The following is a 21,143-nucleotide window of genomic DNA, read 5'->3' on the forward strand; positions in this document are numbered from 1 at the left end:
TAGTGCTAGTAGTTAATAAAACAAACGACATAGAGCAAAAATAAATTCCGTATGAAAAACTTAAATTCGCTGTATTTTTTTTTAACTATGGTAGCTGAAGCTACATAAACTAATTACAGGACTAGATATACCTCACGTCAACTTATGTGCAAAGTTTCATTACAATCGAACTCGTAGTTTTAAAATGAGAACGATGCTCCGTTTGTATGGGAAGGTGAAATTCGGTCGAGCTTGCTAGGGACACTTAATGTCTCAAACAACATGGCGGTCGGTTTTTACATTTCGTCTGTTGCGTAATGCGGATTTAAATTAAGGGTGCTGTCAGACACAGGGCTATTGTTAAGGGGCTAGTGACGGGACAGTCGCGGGAACATTCCCGAAGCTAGGGAGAAAAAGTGTGAAGGTATTTTATGCTCAAAACGACCGCGCCATATCTTTGGCCTACTCGTGTAGATGGCGACACCGTTTGATATTTAACAATTTAACACAATATTTAACACATATCAGTGAAAGAACACGGGTCAAAGACATGGCGTTCTAAAAGTTTTAATTCAGTGTCAAAAGATGGCAGTAAATTTACTATGACAACAAAATGTACTATGACAATAAGCCTCTATCCCTACCTACTCAATTTCCTTCGCTTTTATCATATTAAGCAGTAGAAAGTTTAGCATGCCTGTAAGAATAAAGTAAGGAAATTTAGGGCTCTTAAGACCGGTTATTTGATGATGTCCACAGAAAAGACACATAAACTTAAAATAAAAACTCTTTGACAATTTAGTTTTAGGAGGTTTCTCTATGCCTTCGTCTCAACATTCCCGGAAATGTACTACAACATTCCCACATCACTAAACGGGCCACACAGTCCCGTAAAACATGGATTATTAATTCCCAATTGGTGACGTTATAATTTTTAATAATAAATTGTATTTTCTGTGGGTCAGATGAATTATTTGGTAACTTTCAGAAGGTGATATTGGGTGTTGTTTTAATATTTGCTTGCCTATGATGGTTGCAATGAGAGTCACAAATAACTACCTCTACTTGATCATCCCACCGTTAACCCGGTGCCAAATTGTACAAGTAGCCATGCTAACTCCAGGTTTAACCGGTTAACCCCGAGTTAGTGGGATAGTGCAAGCGGCGCTTACGAGTGTAGCATATTACATAATTATATTAGGTATAGAAAGTTACAAAATTCCACACAAAAAGTCCTATATACCTTTGTGGTATATTCTCTTCATAATCTATATATATAAATGCAAGTGTCCTGACTGACTGACTGACTGACTGATTCATCAACGCAGAGCCGAAACTACAAAAGCTAGAAAGTTGAAATTTGTACACTAGGTTGAATTTATAAAGTGTACAAGAGATAAGAAGCGATTTTGAAAAATTCAACCCCTAAGGGGGTTAAAAAGGGGATGAAAAGTTGTATGGGGTGCAAGTTTTATTTTAAGCTAGGAATTTGAAACTTTGTAAAAATGTACTATATTAAAAAACAAGAAAACTAATTTCTGCGTTTTCGAAAATTCGTCCCCCAAGGTGGTGAAAAAAGGGTTGAAAGTTTGTATGGAGATCAAATATTTTTGTGAGTGTTGGACTTGAAACTTTGTATATAGGGATATTATTATAAGATGGGAAAAGTAATTTCAGCGTTTTTGAAAATTCATCCCCTAACAGGGTTAAAAAGGGGTTGAAAGTTTGAATCCATTACAAATGCTTTGAAACTTCTTAGAAAGGCATAATAGCCGATTACAAGAAAAGTAATTGCAACGTTTTTGGAAATTCAACCCCTAAGGGGGTTAAAAAGGGGATGAAAGTTCGTCTTGGGATGCAAATTTTATTTTAAGCTAGGAACTTGAAACTTTGCAAAAAGGTATTAAATTAAAATACAAGAAAAGTAATTTTTGCGTTTTTGAAAATTCACCCCCTAAGGTGGTGAAAAAGGGGTTTAAAATTTGTATGGATATCAAACATTTTTTCGAGCACGGGACTTGATTCTTTGTATTTGGGGATATTATTAGAAGACGGGAAAAGTAATTTCAGCGTTTTGTAAAATTCATCCCCTAACAGGGTTAAAAAGGGGTTGAGGTTTCGTATAGGGTTCAAATTTTATTTTAAGCTAGGAACTTGAAACTTGGTAAAAAAATATATTATTAAAATACAAGAAAACTAATTTCAGCGTTTTTGAAAATTCATCCCCTAAGGTGGTGAAAAAGAGGTTGAAAGTTTGTATGGATATCAAACATTTTTTCGAGCACAGGGCTTGAATCTTTGTATTTGGGGATATTATTAGAAGACAGGATAAATAATTTCAGCGTTTTGTAAAATTCATCCCCTAACAGGGTTAAAAAGGGGGGTGGAAAGAACGTATAGGGTTAAAATTTTATTTTAAGCTAGGAACTTGAAACTTTGCAAAAATATATTAAATTAAAATACAAGAAAACTAATTTCAGCGTTTTTGAAAATTCATCTCCTAAGGTGGTGAAAAAGGGTTGAAAGTTTGTATGGATATCAAACATTTTTTCGAGCGCGGGACTTGAATCTTTGTATTTGGGGATATTATTATAAGAACGGAAAAGTAATTTCAGCGTTTTGTAAAATTCATCCCCTAACAGGGTTAAAAAGGGGTTCAAAGTTAGTATGGGGTTCAAATTTTATTTTAAGCTAGGAACTTGAAACTTTTGCAAAAAGATATTAAATTAAAATACAAGAAAACTAATTTCAGCGTTTTTGAAAATTCATATCTCAAGATGGTAAAAAAGGGGTTGAAAATTTGTATGGAGATCAAACATTTTTGTGAGTGCGGGGCTTGAATTTTTGTACAGAGGCATATTATTCGAAAAAGAAAAGTAATTTCAGCGTTTTTAAAAATGAATCCCTTAAAAGGGTTAAAAAGGGGTTGAAAGTTTGTATGGGGTTCTAATTTTATTTTAAGTTAGGAACTCGAGACTTCGTAAAAAGGTATTTTATTAAAAGAGAAGAAAACTAATTTCAGCGTTTTTTAAAATTCATCCCTCAAGGTGGTGAAAAAGGATTAAAAGTTTGTATGGAGATCAAACATTTTTGTGAGTGCGGGGCTTTAATCTTTGTAAAATGGCATATTATTAAAATACGAGAAAAGTAAATTCAGCGTTTTTAAAATTCATCTCTTAAAGGGTCGAAAGGGGGTTCAAAGTTTGTAAAGGGTTCAAATTTTATTTAAAGCTACAAACTTGAAACTTCGTAAAAAGGTATTTTATCAAAAGAGAAGAAAACTAATTTCAGAGTTTTTGATAATTCATCCCCATGGTGGTGAAAAAGGGATTGAAAATTTGTATGGAGGTCAAACATTTATTTGAGTGCGGGACTTGAATCGTTGTATAAAGGCATATTAGTATTAGAATACAAGAAAAGTAATTTCAGCGTTTTTAAAAATTCATCTCCTAATATGGTTAAAAAGGGGTTGAAAGTTTGTATAGGGTTCAAATTTTATTTACCTAAAGCTAGGAACTTCAAACTTCGTAAACAGGTAGTTAGGTAGTAGGTTTTATTAAACAGAGGACATGAAAATCTTCTAAGGGGGTTGAGAGGGATTATATCGAGAACAGTTTTATTCAGTTAGGGGCTTGAAACTTCGTAGGTTGTGAAAGAGTCTCATGCGTTGTATAATATTAATAATTAACAAATGATTAACCGTCCTACTGCGAACTTTTGCTGCATAATGTTCTAAGCTAATGTAGAATATCTAACGGCTAACGGCTACAAATATAATGACCACCAAAAAATACTTTGGTACCCTAAATAAAATAATCATGCTTACCAAAAAAAATTACTGAACACCAAAAAAATAAGGCCTAAAATTACAAAAGTACCACCGTTTTAATTACGACTGCACTTCAAATTGTATTCAAATACCAAATATATTGAACGATTACCTAAAATATTGAATGATCACCAAATCTTGAAGACCAAATTAATGCGATATTTTCACCTAATTAAACCACTATGATTAGGTACCAAAAAATGTATACATATTACCAAATAAAGTAAAATGATGCCAAAATTACTAGCCCCTGTCTGTCTGTCTGGCTGTCTTGGTCTTACAGAGAAGAAATGCTACTAGAAAAGTGGGTTAGGTTAGGTTTGAACTGCGACCCATACAGAAAAGAAATGCTACTAGAAAAGTGGGTTAGGTTAGGTTTGAACTGCGACCCTTACAGAAAAGAAATGCTACTAGAAAAGTGGGTTAGGTTAGGTTTGAACTGCGACCCTTACAGAAAAGAAATGATACTAGAAAAGTGAGTTAGGTTAGGTTTGAACTGCGACCCATACAGAAAAGAAATGATACTAGAAAAGTTGGTTAGGTTAGGTTTGAACTGCGACCCTAGCAGAAAAGAAATGCTACTAGAAAAGTGGGTTAGGTTAGGTTTGAACTGTTACCCTTACAGAAACGAAATGCTACTAGAAAAGTGGGTTAGGTTAGGTTGTTAGAACTACGACTGTTACAGAAATAAAATGCTACTAGAAAAAGGTGACGAAGTGGATTAATTAATTTATTAGGATAACGATAATATATATTAAATATTTGCACATTTTTAATTAAAATGTGGTTACAATTTTGGTGGCCATTTACTATTTTTGGGTTTAAAATGATTATTTCGGAGTCATTTGCTTTAATAGGATACCAAGATTTAAAAATTTGGTTATAATTTTACATTAAAATGGGGTTCTAATTTTGGTGGTCATTTAATATTTTTGGATTTACAATGATTATTTTGGTGTCATTTTCTTTAATAAGATAGCAAGATGTAAAAATTTGGTTATCATTTCACATTAAAATGGGATTTGAAATTTGGTAATCATTTACTATTTTTGGGTTAATAATGATTAGTTTGGTGTCATTTCCTTTAATAGGATAGTAAAATGTAATAAAATTGGTAATCATTTCACATTAAAATGGAGTTATAATTTTAATGATCATTTATTATTTTAGGGTGGTAAAATAAATTTTTTTGGTATTAAATTTTACTAAATCTGGTGATAAGTTAAATAGCAGCCATATATAACCACCAATATACAAATCCACGCGTACGAAGTCGCGGGCAACAGCTAGTTTTATTCATAATTTTTATTTCTGCCTGCTGCTGTCGGGAATTATAGACCTCGCCTACAAAACCTCGCTTCACAAAATAGTATTTTGTGAAAAATAATAAAAATAAAAAGTTCATAAAAATCAACTATGCCATTTAGTTTCCTTATATATTTGGTCAAACCAATTTGTCAGTCAGTAAGAACCAGGCAAACTATACTCTCTCTTTTCTTCAGGGTGCTAGTAAGTACCTACTAGTGACACTAGTAAGACTCTCTCCGTCTATGTTTGAAATGAGACAGTCCTTTGACAAACTATATGTACTTAGTTATACCCCGAATTAACCAGAATTTTATAAAAACCCCGTGTATACTTATGTCTGACTACTGACGGTGACCCCCAAAGCACGGGATTACCTTGAAGATAACGCCACACCACACCCAAATCGATTTGGAGATCGGCCCTGAAAACACATGGTCAAGTATGCTTACCACGGGTTTGACACTGACATTTGCTAGCGACTGCGTAAACTAACTCAAAATGCATTTCCCTCGTACTGACGTTGGTGCAAGTTTTCTGAATTTCATGCATAGGTATATTAAAATGTGCCTATTTTGCTCCCAACTGGGTGATTATGCTCCAATGGTTTATACCAGCGGTCGGCAACCCGCGGCCCGTGAACCTGTCACTTGCGGCCCGCGAGCCTCCCTGGCTATTTTGTATGTAATATTCACAAACGACAATGTCTAGTCTAGTCATAAATATTAACAAAGTGCGGCCCGCGTCAATTTCGTTAACTACTATGTGGCCCTTGGTTGCTAAAAGGTTGCCGACCGCTGGATTATACCTATGTTATGAAAACTGTATCATAAACTCATTTAAGTGTTAAAAAACCGGCCAAGTTCGAGTCGAACTCGCGTTCCAATGGTTCCTTGCATTAAGACCGACTCACGCTTGACTGCACATTTCTAATAGGTCTTCCTGTCATCTATAGGTAAAGAACTAATTTGAATATTTTTTTCAAAATTTTTGACCCAGTAGTTTCGGGGATAAAGGGGGAGGGGAATGGTCGGACAGACAGACAGACAGACGCACGAGTGATCCTATAAGGGTTCAGTTTTTTCCAATTGAGGTATCGAAGCCTAAAATTTAAAGTAGGGTCTATTTTAAATAGTCATGTTGATAGACACAATAAAATAATTTTAAAATGTACAAGTTAAATGAATTTTCGAGCTAAATTTGAAGCAATATAGACATGTTTTGAGGTAGTTATTCCTTTCTAAATGTGCATTGTAACTCCTATTAAGTCATTATGACTGTTTCATTATAAAAATAAAACAAAATGTTCTCCATTATGAAGATCATTTGAAAGGTCTTCAAAAATCCCGACAACTTTAAAATTTCCCGAACCCGACGTGACGGAGCGTGCTCAGAGAAAGCTTCCAGTAAAATAAATCGTTTAGAAGCGGTATTCAGATTTTACAATCTTGATATTGTTATGATACGACTTGAAATTCACACCTGAAGTTCCCGTGCGCAAAAATAAGAGTGTCTTGGTAAAGGATGACTCACGCTTAAGGTAGCTATTAAGAATAAATGGGATATACTGAGACAAAATCCGGACAACACCCTAAAAATCTGGATATCACCCTAAAAATCTGGACATCACCCTAAAAGTACGGATATCACCCTAAAAATACGGACATCACCCTAAAAATCCGGACATCACCCTAAAAATCTTGACATAATATATCCTGGATGGTTATTTATTTTAAAAATAAGCCCATTAAATCCCTTATTCGATAACCTTTCGTGAGCTACTAGCCCATTCATTCTCTACAATACGCTACACTATAACCTTTCCTTTCCCCACTTCTGTTCTGACACACGCCAAGTCTCCCGCAATCCTGATAAACGACCAAAAATCCTGACATGTCAGGGGAAATCCTGACGTATGGCAACCCTACTCACGCTAGACTGTTCCTACGTAAAATACATGCATAACTCAGAAACAAAGATTTGTGACTAACACACTAATAAATGCCCTTACCAGGATTCAAACCTGGGACATCTTGCTTTTTAGGCAGGGTCACCATTTACTATTAGGGTTCCGTACCTCAAAAGGAAAAAACGGAATATAGGATCACTCGTGAATCTGTCTCTCTGTCCAACCATTCCCCTCCCCCTTTATCTCCGAAAATACCAGGCCTAAAATTTTGAAAAAATACACAAAATAGTTCTTTACCTATAGATGACAGGAAAACCTATTAGAAATGTGCAGTCAAGCGTGAGTTGGACTTAATGTACGGAACCTTTGGAACGCGAATCCGACTCGCATTAGGCCTGTTTTTTTAAATAGGGCAGGTGGCCATTAATTTTATTATTGTGTGATATCAAAACCATAACAAATTTAAAAATGAGAATACCTATCTCCCAAAGTTGTCTCAACCAACGTGACTCAACCGTCACTTTTCAGATTTACGCCTATCGATTTACCTTCGACAACCAATATTACACCTTAAACAGTAACTTTACAGCTCATTCTCGATTGTCACGAGCTGCCCGATCAAATGAGTGCCAAGTGGAGGGTACACGATTGATGAAAAGTTTGAATTGAATTTTTATTCGAGACATTACAAGAATTAATGTGAGGTTTTCTATTAGATTCGGCGATATTTTGGCTTTTTCGGATATTAATTCAGCTGAATAAACGGAAAAACACCTGTTTAGGTATTTTTATAAGTATTATTTAGGTTCACTAGACTTATATCGACCGGGATATGAACCGTGATTACCTTTTGTATGGTTTTAGACCTTCCGATATTCCGACGCAGTTACATGCATCTTGTCCACCCGCTATCTTCAGTTACCCGTGAACAAGATGCATGTAACTGAGTCGAAATATCGGGAGCTCGAAAACAATACAAAAGGCAATCACGGTTCATATCCCGGTCGATATAAGTCTAGTGAAACTAACCGTGAATCCTTCAAAACTGTTAGGAAAAATTAGCTTTTGATTCACTGAATAACTTTTCAAAGTACAACCACCCAAGTACAACCACTTTCTAGGAATAGGTACTTCAAATTCAATGCACTCTATAAAACGTTTAATCAGGAAGGAGCTTTACTGCGATGGCGGACTTGTGTTACGATGCGATTTAAACAAGTAATGTGAGGGGTTAAGAACGTCCGCTAGTGTGGGCAGCACGGAGCGGGCGCACGCACGTGGGTGGCATTGTAGGTAAAATCCGTCCCATACGACTGCGCCAGTTAGCGTTGGTCACAGGGCTCGGAACCGGTATTGAAAAACCTGTTAATATCGTTCCAAAACCGTTATATTATTTCGTTCATTAAAAAACCGGTTAATCTGTCAGCTCCCACGGCTCATATATGAGCCAGAACGCTTATGGTGACGTCATATCGTGGGATTTGACAGGTTAATTGATGGAACGCGAACTAAAAAATTACGTTCTCTCTCCTAACCGGTAAGAAGAGGGAACGGAATTTTATGGTTCGCAAGGAACGATGTAATACCGGTTACCCTTGGCTTTCGGAGACTCTCGGTTAAACTCGTTGACAGAAGTGAAAGAGATAGGAATACTTATTCTTTCTATCTCGCTTCGATATTTTCAATTTAACCGGTTAATTTCGTTCCACAAAAACGGAAGGCGAACGAATTTGACATAATTCAGTATCTCAATAGAACAGTTCTTTAACCGGTAACCGCAAACGGAAACGAAATCTCTTTCGTTCCCGGGTGAATGAACGTAACCGGTTACAAAAATAAAACGGTTTCCGAGCCCTGGTTACTCATAATATTTTTCGTTAACCCGCTCACTCGCTCCGTGCAACCGCGCCAGCTAGCGGACGCCCATACTTGAGTTGTTAGATTATAGTTCTTTATTATTTAAAAATTATGCTGTTTTTAACAAGGCGCACGCCAAAATAATCTAGCCGAATCGAAGATACACTCTCATTTTAAAAGGACGTGTTTAAATGACATATTTATCATTCATTCAAAATAAAAATCTGTCCTATTAACAAAATTGTGTTTTGATCATTTTGGACACATAGCCAGCTTATATAATGTATGCTCACGGCCGTATTAAGTACCTACGACTGAGACTTATTTTATATGGTTTCACATTCAGCACAGATCCTTTGATACTACCCAAAGCTTCATTCGTTTAATTTAATTATGAAATTGCTACCTTTTGTTAGTACAATACAATGTTTGATGCCTATAATTATGTATAAGTATTAAATATTTTAGTCATATTTTATTAGGACATTTATTAGTTTGTTCAACACAGATATAAACGCAATTTCACCGTGCAGATGTAAGTACCTAGTGCATAATTGTTTTCCATCGTATTTTCTCGGAAATGTTCGTATTTGTCATGCTACTTCAGTCAACCTCAGTACTTTTTGTACCGAGACTGACTGAAATAGCAAGACACGTTCGTACGTTTCCGTGAAAATACCATGGAAAATAATTATTCACTACATCTGTACACTTCTATGTACCTCTTTTTCACTCAAAGAATTCAAAATGAACTTTGATGTAACACGTTTTCTGACCCCAAATTGAAGGATCTAAGATTCAAGGATCGGCGTGTGAATAGAGGAGGGGAAGGAGAGAAAGAGGGGGGGGGGGGTATGTTAATAAACGTGGTAACGATATACGGCACAATTTCAGGATTTCAGTAATGGATTATAATTACATGAGCGCGATTGGTGCTCAAATTGATGGTGCTTATGTCACGTGAAACAGACACAGACACACACATACACTTATACAGAGTGGCTCATGTTAGCACCCCGGTTTGCAATTTGGTTCTAAGTTTTTACCAAACATAATTTTTGGTACAAGCTTCTATCGCTGACTGTACTTTTTTACCACAGGCAACTAATACTCATCGAGACAATTTAATAAAACCCAAACAAAATTAGGTTGCGTTGTTTCATAGAGAGTTTCTATGACCACCTTCTGTCTTCATCATCAGATAGTTATATGGTACCATAATATTGCATTATCACCCGACTTAGTCGGGAAGTGAGTCCAATTTAGCTTCCAAGATTTGACCCACCACACTAGAACACTGAACCGGCACCGCCGAAGTATGAAGTTGATTTCGATCTCACTGGCAGTTATTCAATCTACAACATACCTGGGAGACCGAGCTTTGCTCGGAAAACATAGTATAAAAGCTCAAAAATGCGCGTTTTCCCAGAGATAAAACCTAACTAGATCGATTTTTCGCCCCCGAAAGCCCCCTATAGCATCGAAAGCGTTAGAGCCGTTCTCGAGATCCCCGAAATATACATAGGTACATCTAAATAAATAAATATACAAGAATTGCTTGTTTAAAGTTATAAGATAAGGTAAGATAATAGTGCTGTTGTCGAATATCAATTGAATAAATAACAAAATAATAACAGCCGTACCGAAATAATATCAAGAAATCTCTCGGCAGCATATCCCAATAAAGTTAGCATCGCTTCTATCTGGTAACTATTAAAATACCGAGGCCCATAAATAGAGGCCCTTCACAGCTAAATACAGTATAGAAGATTTTATTTTAAGACTGAGCTCATGGGCGTTGTAAAAATGGATACAATTTAGTATGTGATCCGAGGAAAATTGAGCAAGGATAGAACCTAAATTAAGCTTAGAATAAATTTAAAAGTGGAAAGATTCTTGGGTTAGACTAGAACCTTACTAGAACCACAGAACAAGTTAGAATAGCGATGCGAGCAGGGTACGTGTCGCCGCCGGTTTTGTGCAAACGCTCGCATGCTACTCGCCCGCGCTGACCGAAAAACGAAGTAAACATGCCTTTTGCGCCACAATAACCTTCAGATTAAGAAGCCAGACATCAAATCTGTCTAAAGGAGGCGTATCCATTCACCACGCACACAAGTTTTTACTACCGTTGCGCGAGTGTTAGTAAATGGAGAGGAACGAGCGGCGACACCGGTTCCGATACTAACTGCGCGCGATAGCCATTCTAACCTCTTTAATATGTTCTGTGACTAGAACTCACGGCATCTGCTTAATAGCATCGTTCGCAGACGTTCCTGCTTGTTTTAAAAATAACTTAGGACCTGAATTGTTAACTAGACTCAAATAAAAACTCTGTTTGTCAAAGGACTGTCTCATTTCAAACATAGACAGAGAGAATCATACTGTCTTTGTCTTACACTAGTACTAGCATCCAAAAGAAAAGGATTCTGTTCTTATTTACTGACAAATTGGGTTGACCGCGACTAAAGTGTTGTATGTCCTCACAGCACGTCATGGACTGACTTAAGGCCTTTGCTTAAGGCTTCGTCACACAGGCGCGTTTTCCGGGCGGCTCGTGAGCGTTTTATAATATGTAAAAGCGGCGCGCCCCGCTCACGCGCCGCCCGGAAAACGCGCCTGTGGGAGGAAGCCTTTACTGAATTGTATGTACCACCTTAATTATAAAACGTGTGTAGAGTCAAACCAAAGAAAGTCTGCAGCGCAATAATTTGACAGCGAATTAAAAAACTACATATGGCAATGTTTTTTAGCAGTCAGTAAACGTCATGCACTATGGTATGTGTTTGTCACAATCGTTTAAATATTCGTTGTGTTTTGTGATGAACGGAATAAACATGGTGAAACCTTACAAAACCGGCGTGCGGGAGTTACTTTTCCACATGACGAATAATTTTACACTTGTAAAAAGTCAGCACGAGGCGATTCAAGCTGAAAAACGACAATGTTTACAAAATTTTGAGTTGATGACGGGTAAGTGGAATGAAACATCTTAATACTTCACCATATGTACCTACTTAGATAATATAATATTGGTTTAGACTAAGGTTTCACAGCAAATTGAACACACCTAATAGGTATAGGCATACTTATGAACTTCCTCTAACATTTCGTGAAACTCATTGGTACTAGCCGGGTTTTGAGCTCGAACCCACAACCTCCATGCTTCTGCTCACGGCATGTTATGGGTACCTACTAGTTAAAGCTACAATTTATTTTTAATAATATGTTTATTGTTTTATAATGGTTTATTTCGTTTTTCCGAAAACTTTAGTTCGCAAATTGCGGGCAATTTCTCTGTCAATCTAATTACGCCTTAATGGGAGTAAAAGAGAAAGATGCCCGCATATTGAGAACTTCGGTGTTCGCGGCAGGCCCTCTGTACCTATTTACCGCCGTCGCGGATATTACAAAAGCTTATTAATTTTGATGAAGCCAAATGTCACATTCTCCCAATATTATTTATCAATATTAGTATATGTCTAGGTACATATTAATAGTGACATCTATTGTTGGAATGAAATTTATTTTACCATAAAAATTAAGCTGTGCATACAGCTTAATTTTTTCATAGACGGTAAATATGGTAGAAATTTCACAAGTATCAAGACTATTTAATCCATTTTCTGTGGTGTTGTCGCATACTGATTTTTAAAAACTACTTTTAATCTAGCGCTGCAGACTTTCTTTGGTCTTACTCTACATGTCTTTACAATAGTTTACAATCAATAAATGAAATGGACAAGTTAGAGTTAGGCCAAGAAAAGTCTGCAGCGATTTTGATAGCCCACGCAGTGCAAGTGTTATTTACACGTCATAATTTCATAGAAGAATGACGTTTAAAATGACACTTGCACTGCGTGGGCTATTAAAATCGCTGCCGACTTTTCTCGGTCTGACTCTACCCATTTAAAACTGTATAAACCTCAGAATCTCACACATAATAAATGCTTTTTCTAACTATTTTTTCCTTCATGCAATTTTCCTGTTTAAATAGCCCGAGCGTGCATGTAACGCCCATTTTGTTCGTTTTGTATTCTGTTAACACTCGGTTAGGCAAGTGTTTACATCATTAAAATAGTGTAGTGGGCAAAGTTAAGCAGTCTCCGCTGGTAACATTATACACGCGGAAAAGCAAAGCTAGGCACCGTGAAATAGGGAATATTACTCATATATATTATACTACTCTTTGATATTACTGCAATGTTTTGACGCCAGAGTGCAGCAGTAGTGAGTAACTTATACATACTGTACCTTAAACTGTTTTTTGACAAGTTTTCACAGACAATCAAATTGGTACATCAAGGCGGTTTGTTTACAAAGGGCCTACCGAAATACGCGAAACCGAAACTCAGCTATTTACCTCTTTATCGCTCGAATATGCAAGAGTGATAGAGTCAGACCGAGAAAAGTCTGCAGCGATTTTAATAGCCCACGCAGTGCAAGTGTCATTTTAAACGTCATTCTTCTATGAAATTATGACGTGTAAATAACACTTGCACTGCGTGGGCTATCAAAATCGCTGCAGACTTTTCTTGGCCTAACTCTAGAGAGGTTAGATAACAAAATTTCGACTCTCTCGTTTGCGGTAGACCCTTAGATTGTCACTTATTGTGGGAGTGGCGCCCCCTACGCAGACTTTCGCGTAATATTCCCTATTTGCGAGGAGTTTCATGCAACTTTGGATGATAAGTTATAAACTTGAGCAATTGCGCATATCACTCATAGGTTTTCATAAAAACCTTAACAATATCGAAATGAAATGAAAATCAAATAAAAAATATTTATAGTTGGTCAAGCCAAATTTGTCAGTAAATAAGAACAAAAAGAAAACTATACTCAACCTTTTCCTTTGGGTGCTAGTACTAGTGTAAGACAAAGATAGCAGGATTCTCTCTATCTATGTTTGAAATGAGACAGTCCTTCTGACAAACTACATACTATTTATTCTTCAAACTTTTGGGTGGGGGAAATAGTCTTATGTACGATTTTTCAGTAGGAGTATCTAGCAGCGAAAGCGCTATTATTGTTTGTCCTTGTCACAGTCTCACATTTTTTTAAATTCCCCACCATAAATTAGTATGGATTATGGTGGGCAACAAATAAATTCGACCAATCATATTATCGCATTGCCAATGTTTTGTCCCTCACGGACGCACACGTATACCACATCCATTAGGATCCTACCATCTAAGGCCGAAATTTTCTTCTAACAAAAAATGAACAAAAACGTCACTTTTGACACTGACATATATTATCCGATCCGTATTGTATTTTGTATTTAGCAAATTATCGACGTATCTTAAATTACCATTCGGGTCGCTAGTTGGTCGCTAGTTTCCCCAGTTTTGTCGTTCAATTTAGCTGACCGTGCATGAAACGTCCATTTTGTTTGTTTTGTGTGGAGCTCTTCACACTCGGTTAGACAGAGTGTAAAGTGTTTACATTAAAATTGTCTAGTCGAAAAGTTGAGCAGAAAACGCGGGTAACATTTATCATTTTAACCTTTAACTAGGCCCATTTGCACCATCCCCCTAACTCGGGGTTAACCGTTTAAGCCGTTAACCCAGTGTCAAATTATACTGGTAACCTTAGTAACTCTAGGTTTAACCGGTTAACCCCGGGTTAGTAAAATGGTGCAAGTGGGCCTCTATAGAGTTAGGCTGCGTCTTACGTAAGCGAACAACTCGTGTACGCGAAGCGAAGCGAAGCGGTGCGGCGCGGCACGGCGGGCCCACGGTGTTCGCGTTCGCAACGAGATCGCCCACGTAGGGCACTTCTATGGGTAGGTACCTATCAAGGATTGATTCAACTCGCGCCGCATCGCTTCGCTTTGCGTTCGCGTGTTGTTCGCCTACGCAGTACGCTGCTTTAGACCAAGAAAAGTCTGCAACGATTTTGATAGCATACGCAGTGACAATCAATATGAAAGTCGCTTTTGGGACCTCATACTATTGTCACTGTGACAAGGTACGAAATGGGTCTGAAATTGCAAATCTGATACAAGTGCGAATTACCTTTACACGTGCATTGTACAACGTTTTACAGTACTTATGGCTCTTTGAATTTGCGACATAGGCACATATTGTTATAGTTACCGCACTAGGGCGGTAAAGTTACACCATATGTACTGTAAATTATTGTATTGACTACTTTTTATACAGTTCATGTGTATAATAAGCATGTATTTAATACAATCATTGTGAATGATACAAGACTGATTCTCTCGCCTACAAAATTCATGACAACACACATTGTTTAGTCTACCAGTCCCTTTGAAGATAATTCTGTAGATCGTTTGTTAACACGTACAGCAAATCTGCTCATTAATCATTAATAATTAGGACGAAAGAGGACCGCCCCGAAACCGCCTTTCCATACAAAAGTACCCCATTTTCTTCTCTGGATATTAACATTATTGAAAATATTTTAAAACAATTTTATGTATATGATGAAATTGATGAACCACAGCTATGTCCGTTCGTTTGATATCGTAAAAATGGTTGACTTTATGAAAAATAAGTGTTTTGTCAAAAGTTTAAAGGCTTCGTGACACAGGCGCGTTTTCCGGGCGGGGCGTGAGCGGGGCGCGCCGCTTTTACATATAAAACGCTCACGCTCCGCTCACGCCCCGCCCGGAAAACGCGCCTGTGTGACGAAACCTTTATTATTCATAGATACATACAGCTTTTATCGCTGATTATTCTTTTCTTTCATCAGACAACTAATACTCACATTACGTTACTATTTAGTGTCGTTGACTAATGACAACTAATAATCATCGAGACAATTCTAACAAAGCCAAACACAGTTAGGTTGCGTTGTTTTACCAGTGATTTCCTATCGCCGACTCCCGTGTCCATTTATCAGATCAGTTTTAATCCTATTATATGTACATTTCATTCGATAGCGGGACGTGACGTACGCGTTTGCGTTAAGTGTAATTTTGTATGGGATTTTGAACTTCCTAAACGTCCCGCTTGGCGCGCTGTCCAAAATCGCATACAAATAGACATAACGCAAAGGCGAACGCTCGTCACGCTGTCGAATGAAATTTACACTAGGGGTCAGTTCGAAGTGTACATTACGAATCAGAACTTAAAAATATGGCGGTCAAAAGTTGTAATTATTCAAATTAACCAGTAATTAATATACGCTATCAATTAAGTTTAATTTAAAGCTAAATTAATTAATTAATTTAATTTTAAGCACTTGTTATTTCCCACCAAAGTAATTTACAACCAAAACAATACATCCGATCAAAAAGTATTACTACTCGATACCTAGTATTTAATAACAAGTATTTATCTAGTATCATCGTCATTGGTCCTGCCTCGGCCATGTCCCTCTACCGGCATCCACTTGGTGGCTAAGCTAGCCCACAGGAGGCAGGCCCAAACGGAGATGGCGCACAGTGTGTAATTTTGGCCCGGCTGCGGCCACGTGTAGTTTATGTGTTTATTCGAAAGAGCTTGATATGGCAAACAGTTGATAAAAATTCCCATGGTAAATTTCTGTATACTTTCGGAGAAATTATTTTTTTTTGTGAAAGGTCAATGACCTTAAGGAAAAATTATTAATTTTTTTTCTGCTAAAATATAATTGTTTCTATTTTTGTTAGTATCTTATATAACGTAACATTGCATTATCTATTCGTATAAAAAAAATAGGAAATGTAGCCTTAGTATTATAAGAATTATTTAAGATTTTCTTATTTTCACTTTTTATTTATTTTTAATTTAACCTTGTGTCGGTCGCATTTTATTCTTCATTATAAATATGAACAATATTGTTATTTATTATGTCCTAAAAAATTACACACGACAATAGAAGGGGTAGAGAGATATAGCGTTTCTAAGTATTTTAGAAATTTCTATGGAAATAGGGTTGTCCAAAAGTAACCACAACAATAAATCCTATAAAGATTATAAATGTGAAAGCTTGTATGTTTGGATGTTTGTTGCTCGATCACACAAGAACGGCTGACTCGATTTAGATGAAATTTAGCTTAAGGGGCTACCCGAGGTTTTCGTCGATTTTTGACAGGTTTTGAATCGTATCTCCTTTTTTTGCACTACAGATAGAATTAAGACAAACGGTTGTCGGTTCTTTATTCTTTTATCTCCGGTTTTGTCTACCGGATTTTGAAAGAAATGAATACTTATTTTTTATGACTTTTTTAAACATTGTTTAAAAACACTTTTTTCGTATCTAGTTTGCTGTGAAGGATCTTGTACGAAATCTACATATGTATCTTTGACGTAGAAAAACGTGTCTTTTAAAAAGTTATGGCCAGAAAACCAGTTTTTTAGCCTAAAATTGTTCAACTTTGATGCCAAATATCTCGAAGACAATGAACTTTGAAGTAAATATGGGATACTATATTGCTTAAAGCCGTTGCTGTTAATATAATAAGCTACAAAAAACATTAGAAAACTAAGGGATTCAGATCGAAGGTCATTGGCGTGGGGTAGTCCCTTAATGATCAATCATCGTCAATCAATTCAATTCTTCAGATGATAATACGATGTTGTTATCTTCGTTATCCTCAGTATCCCGTTCAAATTCACTACAAGTATCAGCAGAATATTTTTGCGGTGACGGGTCATCATGGATAAGTACGTTATCCATTGTGGGTTTTAAAAGTTGCAGAACTTTCTCTGGAATGGCAGAATGTTTTCGTATTTTTTGTCTATCACCAATGGACATAGTCGACAAAAGAGGGTCAGAAGACTCCAAAGCTCGGTGAAACAAGTCAAGGACAGTGGTTTTACGGTCTAATTTGCGTATATGATGGTGCTCTCGATCATAACGCCAAAATTTGTTCCTTGATTCACCGGCTTGTTCTGAGAGCATTCCAATGCGAAGATTCAATGATTTTTGCACCATGACGCCTCACCCCCGCTTCTCCGGACATTGAGTATTGATATTGGGTTTAAGCGTAATACCACGCAATGTCTTTCATCGAAGATATGACCCAAGGTTCTTTTGCGTAGCACAATTTTTTAAGAGTCAAACATAATAATGCCTATTACAAACCAAAAAAATTGTGAAGATTTTGTTTTGTACTATTGGTTTTAAAAAGTTGAGTGATTTAATGATATAAGTAATATAATAAACCAAAATTAACGATGTTATTTATGAGCAGAATCAATAAATATGACTGAACATGATCATTAAATTTGCATAGAAAATTTAGTGACAACCCTAAACAAAAATTTTAAAAATTCATATCTCGCCACCCCTTCATTTTTATGAGCTGGCATTTAATATATAACTATGTTATTATATGTAAATTCAATCCATTAAAAAATAAAATGCGACCATTGAGGCACTGTCCCAAAAAAAAATATTTTTCCTATTTGGTAAAAACCTTAATTGTGTCTTAATGTACCGTGTTTTTTATGCAGTTTTTTTGCAGAATTATGGCTACAAACTTCTTTTATGGGAACATATTTTATTTATTTGCATATAATGCACCTGAAAAAAGATAATGCACTTTTATGGTTTCTATGGGTTTTTCTCGCAAATCACAATAACTCCGAAAATAATTATAAAAAAACCTTCGGTGTCTTTGTCAAACCTCTAAAATAGAAACAGCTATCAATTGAACACATAAACCACACATGACCGCAACGAAGCCAAAATTACACACTGTGTGGCGGGATGATCTGGACAGCTTCCTGAACAACTGGCCAGAGGTAACACCAAATCGGGAGTCGTGGAAATCAAGGGGAGTGGCCTTTTCCCATCAGTGGGACACTCAGATAGACTAGGAAAAAAATCATCGTCATTCATCATTTACCTAGTATTTATACCAAGTATTATACCGAGTATTTTTACCTAGTACGATCGAAAATAACCTAGTATTTATACCAAGTATTTTACCTAGTATTTATACCCGATACTTAATGAGTATTTGTTGAGTTTCGTACGTAATAATGGGCCCTAATGTATCTGCAGGCGACACGCGTTGCTCTAATTACTGGAAACCGACGGTTCCATACTCAATTATCCCTGAAAGGGAAGTTATGGTTTGACCTTCTAAATAAGTTGGGAAGTTGAAATTGTACTTTTAATAAGGTAAAAGTACTGGAAGGTTGAGAGGCACATTATAATAAAATGGTTATTAAGTACAAACAAGTAGAAACAAGTCCATCCATATTTCGTGTTAAGCAACGCATGTCAAGTGAAAAAAAACATTGTGGACTGTCTCATTTCAAGCATAGACATAGAGAATCATACTATCTTTGTCTTACACTAGTCCTAGCACCCAAAAGAAAAGGATGAGTATAGTTTTTTAGTTCTTATATAATTTTACTGACAACAATTTTGTTTGACCTACTATAAAACATTTATCTAAACAGCAGATCTATATAAAATTGAACGTACAAAGCCGAAAAATAATGAAAAGGTGTTAATTTCCAATGGAATAGAATACCTTTTAAAGGGCCTTTGGGCGCCTAGTGGATACCTACACAAAATATTGTCACAAGTTGTCAAAAGACAGTAAAAATGGCACCTGCATCGGGCTTTATGACCATACCTCGCAACCGAGCTAGCAAATCTGTAGCAGTTGTACGTCAGGGTTATCACTACTACGCATAAACTAAAGTACAAAAAATATTTTTTCTTTGTTTTCAAACACACCAATATTTTCAAGCAGTGAAAATTCCATGTTAATATTTGAAAGAAATGCGTAAAAAAACGTGATTTTATAAACAAAATAACAGATACATTGAAACGCATCTAATATTGACATTGACCTGTTAATTTATATTATTTTGACAGTAAATTAAACCGGGTTATATCGGAAGAGGGTCAACAAGGTTCTCGATCAATTTTATTAATCTTACATACAACAAAGTTAAAGCAAAATGGTTCATCAGAATCGCCAACCCTGACACAAAACTGTCATATGCTACGGTTTTGCTAGCTCCGTTGCGGGGTATGTTTATGACACTGACAATCTCATCTCTAAAGTGGTCCATAAAAGTGAATTTTCACTTCCATTGACTCATATCTGCATTCATAAAACAACGGCATATAAATAATGGCACTAAAGTTGACGTTCGGATGGAACACTGCAGCTACAGTTGACTTCCAAACGTCACTTAATACGTTTATTTTATTTTTTTGACACTTTTATGTATTGTACATATACAAATACAAATGCATTTATTTCATTACTTTTTACACCAGTTCTTAGGTATAATATATATATATATTGTGACCTTTTTTGCCACTTTTGTGTTATTTCTAGTCAGGATCACGAGCCCTTTTCATCCTTATAGGAGAAAAATTGCCCTAAAATTTCCATACATTTTTCAAACTTTCCTTTTCGTTACCGCCGTACAAAGTATATGGGGAAATGGTAACACAATAGGAAAAACTGTGGGACATTTTTTTATCCCTTTAGGATCGAAAGAGCTTGTGATTCTGAGTAGAAATAACACAAAAGTGATAGAAAAGATCACAATAATATACAAAAATGGCAAAAACTAAAAGAAACGCTCATTATTAACATCTTAAAGTATTCATTCATTCTATTAAAATTATGGCTTCATTCCAGTGGGACCAGTATCAAGTTATTAGGAGCTTTAAATACGACTATAATTGTACGGTTAGTACAAGACAGTACACGGTGATTTTAATAGGTTTTGTAAAGCGATAGCTGGCCTTTACAATAAGCACGGGGACTACCGGCCGTTGACCCCACAATGGTGGTTAAACGAGTTTCAAGATTAATTCTCCATTCACTGCACACTACAGTGGCGGATTTGCAGTCTTTGCCGCCCTAGGCTCAGACCCTGTAGCCGCCCCTTCAGCATCAGCACCCATCATATTGACTACATTTAGGTCAGGCAACTAAAAGGTATAAAGGGAAATGCTTGGGACACATTTTTAACTTAGTAACTTTGTTTGGACTCGTTAGGAGGTGAAAATATCAAAAGTCCCCGGCCGTAGCCCTTGAGCGGGGGTAGGGGGGTTTGATTTGAAGGTTCCATTTTTCGGTTTTTCGCTTATAATATCTTAGAAACTATGCGTCGTTGTGACATGATCATTATACAAAATGAAAGCTGATTAAATTAGCTACAAGTTTTATACAGTCGAGTTTTTCGATAGGTATCTTGTTTAGTTTTTGAGATAGCCGCTCTTGAATGTCTATAATTTTTCATTAAATTTCCATCAATAATATTCACGGTGCTCACGAGGAAAGGAACCCGAAAGATTTTTACAGTCTAGCAGATCTGCGAAATCGAC

At 36.4% G+C, this 21,143-nt stretch overlaps 1 protein-coding gene and 1 long non-coding RNA gene across 3 annotated transcripts in view; one reads left to right on the top strand and one right to left on the bottom strand.

The window, feature by feature from the left end:
* The window catches only part of LOC134660882 (adenylate cyclase type 6-like), a 284,528-nt gene that overhangs the window by 113,534 nt on the left and 149,851 nt on the right, over window positions 1-21,143 (top strand). The gene's annotated exons all lie outside the window — the stretch shown is intronic.
* The window catches only part of LOC134660963 (uncharacterized), a 230,232-nt gene that overhangs the window by 45,738 nt on the left and 163,351 nt on the right, over window positions 1-21,143 (bottom strand). The window lies entirely within an intron of this gene.

Source organism: Cydia amplana, chromosome Z (genome assembly GCF_948474715.1).
Source record: "Cydia amplana chromosome Z, ilCydAmpl1.1, whole genome shotgun sequence".
NCBI lineage: Eukaryota > Metazoa > Arthropoda > Insecta > Lepidoptera > Tortricidae > Cydia > Cydia amplana.